We start from the raw sequence: 11,626 nt of genomic DNA on the forward strand, positions 1-11,626 counted from the left end.
GAGCATTAACTAACGTTAGGGACAACGTTTTCAGCTTTAAAGAATGTACATAAGTGTAATAACACATTCTGTCCTGCGTCTGCCAGTTGCTATCAGTATTTCAAAGAAGTAAAAACAGACCTTCTAAATCTATTTTCAAGCGTAGTTCAGTTTCTGTCCTGAAGCAGATACCTTGCTTTTAGGAAGCTAAATTGTTTTAGGAAGCACTTGTCCTTGCAATACATTAGTTACAGGCTTGCAGAGATTTATTCCAAAGCAGATGCCTGACCAACAGGAGAGCAGGGATAAATATAGAACATGTAGAAAGGAAGGGAAAAAGTCCCTTACCGGTGATGGGTATTACAACTAGGACTGATGCTGATTTCTTGGGACTGTCTCAAAGCTGAGAAATTCCCACCTCTTCCTTTAGCTGCAAAGTTACTGCTGCTGCTGTGCTGCTGCTGTATGTCTTTGCATCCCACAGGAGGTGGTGTGGGCAGGAGCCATCATAGGTTAAAACAAAGTTCACCAGCCTGTAGAAATCTTTGCAGGAATATAAGATGTGCTGGCACAGTGCTCCTTCACTTCACAGTGCTATCCCTAACTTCTGCATGTGGAGGCATCCAGGGTCACAGTTATTTCAGGGCCTAAATTTTTTTTCTGGGATGGCAGAGCTTAAGTCAGAGCTGTGTCTCAGAGGAATAAACCTAGCTGTAGTATTACCAATTTAATTTCTATGCGTCTGTGAGCTGAAAGAGCAGGCACTGTTATCACTGTTCTGGGGTTATAAGTATCAGGGAGGATGAGGAATTCTTTTCCTTATGTTTGTGTCATTTGGCTGTATTTACTACAAGTGTTTGTCTGTGCTACCTTGGCATTTGTACCCCATAACTGTTGTATTTATCTTGACTGCTTTTCAGTAAAATAGAGAATAGTGTTGTCCCTTGACTTTGAGAACAGTCACACTGGAAAGCAAACTGATTTCCTGTATTGTGTCCCCTACTGTCAATAATAGACTTTGTGATACTCAGTCCTGTGCCAGTGGTCCTACTGGGATGGCTTCATTATTAGGCCCCTGCTGTATAAAACTATCTATGTGAAGGGTGATATTTTTTTTTAATTATTTTTATTTTTAATGTGTTCCATGTCTTTTAAGGAGTATGAGTCATGCCATCCTTTGGCATTTCTATCGAAAGTGTTTGCTTGTCTGCTTTTCGTTTTCTAGCACATTAGGATGCTTTCCTTATCTACAGTAACTGCATACCAGTGATCATTTTTGATGCTACCCCTTTTATAGAAGGGGGGGGAAAAAATGCATGCAGTGCAGAAAAGGAAGAGGGATTGTCACAGGGCTCATTTGCTCTTACCCATGACAACGCGAACATATGGAGCCATCTTGGGTTGTAGTTACGAGTGGAGCTACAACAACTCCAGTTCAGGCTTCAGCACTGGTTTTTGTAGTAGTAACAGGTCTCAGATAGGCTCCAAGGAGCTTGGCCTTGTGTAAATTTCTTCCAGTGTGCTCACGCATACAACTTAAAGAAAACAGAAATTGACCTGTAACCTAGTACAGTTTAGAGCTGAGTGTTCAGGACAAGGGTATGCAGCACCATCAGCAGAGCCAGTGCTTTATAATGTGTTAGTATCTATGCTAACTGTAAAGCAGTAACTACTGGCCTGGGGTCTTGATATTGTGTTAAATGCTAGCTTTTCTTAGTACTGAGGACTACAGTAGGATATGTCTCTGCAGTGTTATTATATGGTTTCTATTTCAAATAATTTTATTATTATAAATTGTTCCTTATGGTGATGTGGGGATGGACCAAGATCTGACTGGTAGCAAGCAAGGCACTGCAGAGCAGGAAACTGGTCTGCAAAGTCTATCTTTGCTCTTATAAGACTATGTTCAGGCAGCAGGCTCCTGGAAAGTGACATGTGAATTAGTGTGTGTGATAAAGGCTTAAAGGCTCCTCAGAAAGTAGCATTAGCCTAGCGGTCAGATTTCTGCCCTAGCTCTCAGGAAAGGACAGAAGCCACTGTGAGCTGCCCATGCTCCAGAATGCTTTTTGGTCACAGATCAGAGGACTGTGTTCTGCAGCCTGTGGAGTAATTGCATCAAGTTTCAGGTGAGCAAATATGTAACCCACTTTATTAAACTGATACAAGGCCATGTATTTGTTAAGGCTTTAGCTCGCTGTACTCAAATTGTTTATCTCCCTTTTTGGTGCAGAGCGTCATCTGTGAGCAACGCTAGCTGGAGGCACTGTAATACTATATGCCTTACCCCAGTTGCCAGGTATTTCTGGGACACGAAGTATGAGGTGTGGGCTGTTGCATGGATCACTGCACATCTCAGTGGCATCAGGGACTTTCCCTGGTGCTTTCTGAACTGTAGTAGGCTGCAGGAAGCCACAAGCAGAAGAAAACTGGGCACACACAACCTTGCTTGTTGTCAGTGTCCAGAATCTCATAGAGCATACAAGGCAGCTCTTTCAGCAACAGCAGTCACTTGGCTCTGAAGCATCTGCTTTAGACACTGTTGTATCTACCTTCAGAGACCAGAGCCACAGACTGCTGTCACTTCAGCATCGATAGTGAAGTGTGCCGTGAGTACGTGAGCTGATCTATGTGGCCGCCCTTGTCTTTGTATCGTGGCTTCTGGGGCAAATTTCTTGGTGGGAGCTGGGATAGGACTGCCCATGTTGGGAAGTACTTGCGTTGGGAAGGATGCAGCCGTTCCAGTTTCAGTCCTGTGTGTAGGGAGAAAAAGAGTTTCTCTATGAATTACCACAAATCTGCACATCAGCAAGGTGGAAGATTCCCTTTCATGTTCATTCATGTTACTGTATGGCCTTGAGATAATTAAAAAAAAAAAAAGTGGAGGACATGCAGCTTCATTTAACACAAACAGGCAAAAACTGATCACTATCTGCAACTCAGTCTTCTGATGGATTTCCTTATCCTGGGTTTTGAACAGATATTTGTTTCTTCATGCATGAAAGCTGATTCCTGTCAACCTGCTCTTATTAATGTGCTACTTGTTTTATCTAAGCTACGTAACCTTCCTGAAATTCAGTATGTTTTGCCTTACATTAGAGAGGAGTTATTCTGCAGTACAGCCTAGCAAATTTCTGCTGAAAGTGACAGAAACAGTGGAAAAGAAAATGCAGCAGAAGATGGACTCAAAGGAAAAGAAAAACAATAGCCCAGATTTCCAGAAAAGCAGAGAAATGAAGACTAGCTGGGATAATTTACTATTTATTTTAATTGCTTAATATAGCAGGCCAAATTTTCAGATGTTAATCAAGCTTAATAACTTGCAATTAAGCTATGCATCTGTTTAAAAAAAAAAAGTGACATAACAGAATCATAGAGCTTTGGTTAAGTGCTGTTGCTACACTAGTTTAAATATAAAATCTGGATCATGTTGTGAAAGTGACACTTTCATGAATAAGGAAGGCAATTTTGTGTCCACCTGTGAAGTGACACTTCTGCTTTTACCCAAAAAATGGTCTTCACAGAGCCTAGAAGTAGTTGGCCTTTAGTAGCGTTCAAGATCCCTTCCAACAAATCTGAAGGAGAAATGGCAAAGCCTGTAACTACAGTAGATGCAAATTCCGAGCAGCGTTTATTGGTGTACGAGGCAGACCACTGAAATATAAGTAGCTGTACTGATCCTCCTCCTATTTTTCTGAGGGATCATCCTTAGTGTGCAATTCAGACAAAACTATTGTTAAATCTTTAGATACAGAAGTCATTGTTTAAATGAAAATAAACTCACAAGGGTATGGACAGTCCATCCTCGCTCTGCTGTTCTCACTGCAGCCTCTGTAGTGAAAATGTCCATTCCTCTTAGGAGCGCTGATCCTTTTCTCTCTTTTACCAGGATCCAGTCTCCAGGCTCATTGCTGTGCACCACAAAGCCTGAGGTTAAGGTTTGTGCTAACTGGCCTCCTGCCAAAGAGATTTGATGAGAGACAATCAATTGCCCATGGATTGTCTTAAGTAAATATCACTTATTTCCTACCCTCCTCCTGATCAGAGCATACTTGGATAAGGCATTCTGAACAGCAACTCCTAGGGAATTAACCCTATGTCTCCCCTAGCTTTTGCACTTATTTGGGCCAGGGTCAAGGCTAAAGGTAGCAGTCTGACCCAAGGGAAGCAAGTTTCTGTTTCTAGTTTCAGAAAATGTTTCTTTGTTTCCCCATTCATTCCCCACACCTTTCCCTTGGAGGGTGCCAGAGGTGTACAAGTCCTGCTGTATCCCTAGCGCAGTTACGGTTCCCCACAGCACCTTCCCAGCGAAGTGAGTTCCTCTGTCTGAACCTACTGCCTTTTTTATCTCATATCTGAGAATGGTTTGTTCCAGGAATATCTTTATGATGTACCTGGAAGTCACCAAGGCTACAGGAAATGCTTCCAGCCATCCTAAAGCTGGTATGCTGTCACTAGAAGGAGTTTAAGTCATCCAGCCTCGGGCACCTCTGTAAAATCTACCTGACATTGCTGGAAGGGTCACACTGCCCAAGGTTGGCCTCCTTTTGCTATTTGCTTTGTTTATTACTTACTTTAGCACATCCTTCAGTGTCTCATTTTGCTAGGGCAAATAGCCTATGGTAGCGAAGATTTTCTTAAAGGCTCCCATTGACCCCCTGGAGCCCCAGCAGCTTCCCTCGAGGTTTCAAAACTTGTAGGGTAGGCTGATGACTTGAGTAGCCACTGTTTGCTGTCCTCTGTAAATCAGTTATTCTTTTTCTCCATCCCCACTACTTTTAATTATTTCTAACTCCTCTGGAAGGAAGCTCATTTTATCTAGCAGCAGCTGAGGTATTAGGAGTAAAGGGAAGATCTTAGATACTTCTTCATCTGTCAATCAATTACCCGGATTATCTCTAATGTCTTCTGAAAATCCTGCCTGATGTCCCCTGACAAGCATTATAGTGGTATATTCACCATCAATAGGCAAGTAATTAAACACTCATTGGCTATTGCTTTTCTTTGCAAGTTAACAATCCTCTTATCTTTTGGTGCCATTTGGCTTCCACTCCTTAAAAAAAAAAAAATAAAACCACACAGTCATCTGCCCACTCCTCCTCTTTCCTGATGTGGTGGGGAAGATCAGCGGGGAAAAAAATGGGGTATTTGTGTGTTGAGACAAAATTAGGCAGAAAAACCTGACTGATGCCCAGCTAGGCCCCAAACAGCGGAGAGATGAGCTCCCACCTCCTTAAGGACTGCTTCCCCATGATGTCATAGGGTATGAAATACCCCTTTTGCCAGTTTTAGTCAGTTGTTTTAATTCTGTTCTCTCTCAGCTCCTTGGGCCCTGTGCTGTGAATGGCCTGGGCTCCGTATGACACTGCCTAAAAACATCAGTGTGTTATCAACACTGTTTATCTCCTAGAAACAAAACATAGCATCATGCCAGACACGCTGAAGAAAATTATTCCATTCCCTGCTGAAACTAAGACAGACTTTTAAATCTGAGCTGAACACAGAAAATTTATGATCAAACAAATGGCCAGATAAACCTGCTCTCTTCAGAGACAAGTTCTAGTCTAACTGCTATAAAGCAGGCCCATTTTCCTGCCATTCCAAGGGATCATCACACTTGAGCACCTCGTTCTTCTTTCTCTAAGCTTAACTAATCCTGGTCCCAATATACAAAGGGTACTAAATGAAATGAGTTTATTAGCTGGATGACCTGCATTATCAAGTACTGTGTCTGCTTCAGCTTTGTGACCCTCAACCTCCAGCCATACCGCAACCAGGGGCTGAGCTGGGAATGACTCCCCTGGTCCCCTCATTGCTAACTGAGAGGGTATGACATTTGCTAGGACTGGAGCCTCAGCCTTAGCTTGTCAGCATTCCTTTTTTTAATGCCCATACTCTTCACATCTGCCACAGCGATCTTCCACCAAACGCAGTCTTCCATGGGAAGGTCCTCTGTCTCTTCTCCCCATCCTACTTTTGTTTTCCTTTGGCACAAACTGCTGACAGAAAATTTGTTCACAGGTCTTTTCAACTATTTAGCGTGCAATACATTTCCCCTGCACGAACTAGGAATTCTGTCTCACTACTCTGCTCATTTTCTCCTGCTCGTCCTCGGGGGACACCTGAAACCTCTTCTGAATGGAAGAAATCGATGCATAGAAACTTAACAGCAAAGCTTTCTTAGCATTAAGCAAGGTATCCTTTAATGGCAGCAGTGGGGTGGGATTGAGATAACTCTCCAAGAATGCTCCACCAGTTGATCGTTCGTAAACAGGTTATATTTTCACATATATTACATATTCTTTACATTCCCAAATTCATTATCCTATCCGCTCCCCATGACTGCCTAACAGACATAGCCTTATTCGGCAAACTTCGATGCCATCCGGCTTCCCTCTAGCATCGTGATGGTCCATTGTTAGTCCACTGTTAGTCCTTGGGGTCCTTTACTTCCTCCCAAGATTTCTGTGGAATGCAAGGACAATCGGAGAGGTCTCTGCACACACAGATAAGGAAGACAAAGGGGAACATCTTGGTGCTGTCTGTCACATTTTAGGCGTTACCTTGTTGTTTCTTCGGCCTTGTTAAATCAAAACAGCTTTACAATTTGTCCTCCCATTTAAAATCACAATCATCCACAACGTCTAAAGACTACTGTGTTGTTTTAAGCAAGCATTAACAGATGTTTTGTGTAATTCCTTCTTCAAATCACTTTCCTTACCTTCAAATCACTTACCAGAAAGAGGTAATTCAGCTCCAAAAATTCCCCCTTCTCCCCCCCCAAAACACCCCACTCCCCTAATCTCCCTTTGTTTCTTCTTCCATTATTTGACACCACCTACAATTCATCACATCATATCTTATTTGGAGGGGGTTAGATTTCCGATTTTCTGTTTCCCATAATTACCTGGTGTAGTCCAAACTGTGGGGTCAACTTCTGCATCTGCTTCTTCTGATAATTTATTCGGGGTTACTGTAGTACTGGATTTGCTTTATCTCTTGGTTATATTAATTTGCATTCCCAATTTAGCCATTAAATCTCCTCCCAGTAAATTACAGTCACAATTTGGTACGTACAAAAACTCGTGCACCTTACATTTATCTCCCACATCAATTAACAGTGGTTGAAGGAGGTGTACACTTTCATCTTTTCCAGTGACTCCTTGAATTACTGAAGATGTCATCCTTCTCTTCACTGGACTTTGTCCTGCCCAGGGGCTGCCTCCAGACTGGCTTGTCTCTGCGGACAGCTTCTCAAACAGTGCCCTCTTTCTCTGCATCCCCAACATTGACCCCTTCCTGGCTTAGGTCAGGGAGATTCCTGTCTTGTTATGGGATATTCAGCTCCCCCTCCACTCGGGGATCGCCTGAATCCTCTCCAACCTTCCCCTCCCTTCCTCAAGGTCTTACAGGTCCCTGCACCCCTCCCCAAGGAGGCTGAAGTGAGCCATCACTCTAGTCCTCATTTTTACCTTTTCCTCATCCTTTCTCTTGCCTCTGGCTGTTCCAGAACTTAGACAACATTAAAAGGTTATCCGGGGGTATTAAGGAGACGTCACCCTCCTTGCTGAGATTCCTTTCCTTGACTTATTGCTGCACTCCCTCCAGCGTCCTTCCCTTTTTACTCTCCCCAGTCGCCATTTCTACTCACCGATGAGAATTCTTCACAGAGTCTCCAGCTCCTCCATTACCTTCCTTTATCTTTCTTTACGGTCTTCCTAGTCTGTCATCCTGTCTGTCTCTGGGATGGTCCTGAAAACTCAGTCCCCTGGTGCTGATGAACTCCAAAAACTGGTGAGGGAGCCCATCAGCTCACTCAGACACCCACTGACTCCAGAGTGGACAGATCCCAGATGAGCACCCAAGTTGTTGGGAAAATTTTACTCAAATAATCAAACAAAGGAGTCTGGGACTTTATTTGAATAAAGGGAGAGTCCCCCAGGACACGGCCCTGTGGGGTCTCTCAAAGTATTGAATGACAGAGCCCCTCTTTTATCCCTGTACCCCAAAGCTAGCGAGCTCTTCCCCCTTTCCCGTTGGTTAAGGTGATGAGTTACAATAATATTGTTAAGCTTGCTAGTGTTCGTTGATGGATACCCCTGTCCTGCAATTTGCGTTTGGATAACAGAAAGAGATAGGAGATAAGGAAGCTCTGCTGAGTCTTTGTACCAAGGAAATAGGAGATTGTGTTTCAGATCTGTCACTCAATCTGTTACACACTTCTGGGAAACTTCTGCATATGTAACAGACCTCTTGGAAAACTTCTGCACATACAACACGTGTATAAGAACTGAAGGTCTTTCGTGTAAGCTATGTGTGACAGGAGGACTGCCCCCATGCATCCAGTCCTAGCAAAGAATGTCTGCTTTCTAGCGTTCCAGCTCAAGTCTTAGAGTTCCCGATCGACCATCTTATGGTATCAGAGGTACTCGGGGTTCACATTCTTCTCGGTTGCTTATCATGCACTCATTCCTCCCAGTAGGTACCCACATTTGTTTCCTTTGTTCACACACACTTTGTAATCTGGATTCAGTTTGTTGCTTTGTCCAACTAGAGTTATCCTCCTCTGTCCTGTCAAGCAAGCAAGATTTACAAGCAGTTGATAAAGCCTCTTTGTTCTGTCAAGAAAGCAGAACTTACAAATAATTGGCAAGCTAGCATCTCCCGCCATCTATCTACAAGATAAGTTTGTTTAAACATTTTTTCCTCTCAGGTTTTAGTTTGCAAGGACACAAAATTTCTTTTTTCATCTCACCTCAAAAGTCCTGACATGTGCAGACCTATTATGCTTCTGAGGTGGGATTTCCTTACCCTCCCCCCCCCCCCCCGGGCCCGGTTTCAAACGCACGAACCCCCCACCGCAGAGGCCGTGCCAGCTACCGGCACCTGTGCTTGCTGCAGAACCGGACATGTTTAAAACTGGAGGCTTGGCGTACCGCTTAGCAGTCCGTGCCACGGAGCGTGCGGGAAATGCTGGATGAGCCGAGTCACGGAGAACCTGCCTGCAAAACGGGGGCAAACCGATGGGCTGCGCTCCACTCACGCTTCTAGCGCACGAAGCAGTGAAAACAGGTAGGAGGCGCTGGTTTCTCGAAATACAGATTTAAAGGCTCTGCTTTCGCGTTTCGAGTACTTTTCCTTGCACCAAGCCAACAGACGCGGCTGCAAACCGCAAAAAGACCAAACGAAAATCTGAGCGAAAAAGACCAGTCAAGTGCAGTAGTGGGAAGGGGGGAAAGAGAGAACGAGGAGATCAATCTGTAACTGACTGTGAACAATCAATTGAGACACCCCACTACCATCGGACCAGCCAACAACGCCTGCCACCCCCGCGATATTTATAGTTCTTATACGCCAGTACTTTCATGTGACGGTGATACTACGTAGGTATCGATGCCTGTACATCCTATCTTCCACCCTCTTCCACTAGCAACAGACACATCTTTCCAATCCTTGAGTTCGGATAAAAGCCTCGATTTCTTGTACGTGCAGGAGAAAAACTCCTCCATTCCGGGCTGTCCGCAGCCGCACTGCACTCTGGGAAGTCTGTATGCAAATCTAGAGGCACATCGGAGCGCTCGCCGCTCGCTTTGCGCTGGGGTTGGCGGCGCGGTGCGCGCAGCCGCTCGCTGCTCCTGGCCGCGACCCGCCGTTCTTCGTTGCTCTTTTCTCATTCGTCCCTCTACCTTTTTTTCCTCAATATCAGCTCTGGCAAATTTTATCCTAAGCGAGCAGTTATTCCACAAAAATAGCTTCCTGGATCGTATAAATACGAAGTAGTTTATGTCTTTTTTTCTGTCTATAAATGTTGTTTCTCTCGTTAAAAGCCCTCTAAGGGTCCTCCATAGAAAGTAACTTGAAAAAGAGTTATGTGCAAGTCCAGAAAAACTCGTTAAAAAAAAAAAAAGTAGATTAATTGTAGACAGCAGCCACTCGCTGTGACAATGTTTTCCTAAAGAAGCTAACCTTGTGGGACTGACCTGTGTGCACATAGACTGCTAGCAGTGTGCATCTCCTTCCAACAGCACATTTCACCGTTCTTAGAATCAGGTAAATGATTTGAGTTGGAAGGGACTGTTAAAAGTCGTCTGGTCCAGCTCCCCTGCAACGGAGAGGGGTACCTACAGCTAGATCAGGATGCTCAGCCAGAAATACTTTGATTTGTTTAATACTAGATTAATGGCATTATTGGGTAAGGAAATCCCACCTCAGAAGCATAATAGGTCTGCACATGTCAGGATTTTTTGGTGAGATGAAAAAAGAAATTTCGTGTCCTTGCAAACTAAAACCTGAGAGGAAAAAATACTAGATTAATTGGCAGACTGTAAAGATGTTCATTGAGGTCTTGGATACCTATAGCCTGCACTTTATTCCCAGTTGCACCTGATTTAATCTTGTAAAAGACAAGTTAGATTTCCCATTCTGCGGCCTTCTCTGGCTGTTTTCTCTTTCATGCCCTTGAATCCCTCTAGAAGACAAGTGGAATCTCAAAACCAGTTTGGTTTCTAGCAGCTTGGAGAAAGGGAATTCCTGGGCACCCTGTTGTTGTGAGCCCTGCAGTTTCAAAAGAGAGAAATTTCAAAAAAGAAATTTCAAAAAAAGCTCAGTGTGGAAAAAAGGCTGTGTTTCTGCATCACTTGTGAGAGGATGCAAGGCTCAGTTTTCTCCTCAGGACTGACTTGCCTGAAAGCTGCTCCTTTCCTTCTGAACTGTTCTGTTTTATGTGCCAAGCTGCGTGTTGTTCTGGTGCTCACCACCAAATAGATGTGTTTGGTACTTCAAGCTTCCATGCATCTGCTAGAGACTGACTACCTATCCCTCACCCATTGCTGTGATTTCATACTGTCTCCTACCAACCCCTTCCCAGAACCTTCTACTTTTTCTTTTCCAACTGCAGCCCTGTAAATTGCGTCTGCAATTGCTATTACGTGACCAGCTGAGAGTAGTCCACGTGACAGTAACAAAATCTCATGAAGTAAATAGCTGAAAAATCTTTGGGCTGCCTTAGAGTGGCACGTAACTGTGGGCAGAAGTATGAGACAGGCAAAACTGACTACGACAGGAGAGGAAACTCTCCTCAACCCTTAAGCAGAAAGATAGCTGAGCAGGAGGTGTGATACAGCTTGACTTATTCTGAGGGGCTGTTTTCTCAGCAGGAGCAAAACCTGAAACACAGAAGGTGGTAAAGAAGAGAGGCTACGTTTTCTGTAGTTGGTCTGGAATCATATGATAAATGTTCTTTCTTTAATACTAAAAATACTCATCTGTTAGAAGATATGTAGTGAGAGGGTGAAGTGCTTCCTTGTTTGAAAGGATTATTAGTAGCAGTGCTTTGACTTTTTGTTTTGAAATAAAAGCTGCAGTATTATTAACTACCCCAAACTAAAACCTTTGTAACTGATCTTTATCTTACGTTTTCAGAACATGGACTGCAATTAAATGTAGTCACAGATAATCACTGAAATACTGATCTCCTGTACTTTGATATCTACATATTCTTTCTGCTTTTCTCCTATGAAAATTTCGTTATCTATATTTGTTGCTACTACAGAGTTTAACTTTAGTCTGTTTGACTTACTCTGGGTTTCTTTTTACTTGCTTATTAGAAGGTCATAGACTCAGATCTTTATCTTGAGCATCTTTTTCTTCT

Source organism: Meleagris gallopavo, chromosome 3, assembly GCF_000146605.3.
Source record: "Meleagris gallopavo isolate NT-WF06-2002-E0010 breed Aviagen turkey brand Nicholas breeding stock chromosome 3, Turkey_5.1, whole genome shotgun sequence".
In the NCBI taxonomy this organism is placed as follows: domain Eukaryota; kingdom Metazoa; phylum Chordata; class Aves; order Galliformes; family Phasianidae; genus Meleagris; species Meleagris gallopavo.